The sequence below is a fragment of the Arachis ipaensis genome, chromosome B05 (assembly GCF_000816755.2).
Source record: "Arachis ipaensis cultivar K30076 chromosome B05, Araip1.1, whole genome shotgun sequence".
Lineage (NCBI taxonomy): Eukaryota > Viridiplantae > Streptophyta > Magnoliopsida > Fabales > Fabaceae > Arachis > Arachis ipaensis.
In genome coordinates this window covers 105,225,528-105,226,244 of record NC_029789.2, presented here as the reverse complement: position 1 = coordinate 105,226,244, position 717 = coordinate 105,225,528, and positions in this window count along the sequence as shown.

Here is a 717-nt window from a genome sequence, read left to right as displayed (position 1 = left end):
TCTTCTGAGGCAATGTCAGTTGATCCAGATCACTTAGTTTATTGATGAACAAGGGAGGTTCAACTTCCCAAGTATCAATGCCAAATAATTTGGCATTCAGCTTCATGATTGCACCAAGAAACTTGGCAGTTTGCTCTTCAGTAACATCCTCATTCTCTTCTGAAGAGGAATACTCGTCAGAGCTCATGAAGGGTATAAGGAGGTTCAATGGAATCTCTATGGTCTCTAGATGAGCCTCAGAGTCCTTTGGTTCTCCAGAGGGAAGCTCCTTATTGATCACTGGACATCCCTGGAGGTCTTCCTCCTTGGGATTCACGTCCTCTCCTCTCCTTACAAGTTCGGCCATGGCGCTTATGTCAATGGCCTTGCACTTTCCTTTTGGGTTCTCTTCTGTATTGCTTGGGAGAGTACTAGGAGGGATTTCAGTGATCCTTTTACTCAGCTGGCCCACTTGTGCTTCCAGATTTCTAATGGAAGACCTTGTTTCATTCATGAAACTTACAGTGGCCTTAGATAGATCAGAGACTAGATTTGCTAAATTAGAAGCATTTTGTTCAGAGTTCTCTGTCTGTTGCTGAGATGATGGAAAAGGCTTGCTATTGCTAAACCTGTTTCTTCCACCATTATTAAAGCCTTGTTGGGGCTTTTGATCCTTCCAAGAGAAATTTGGATGATTTCTCCATGTTGAGTTATAGGTGTTTCCATAAGGTTCACCTA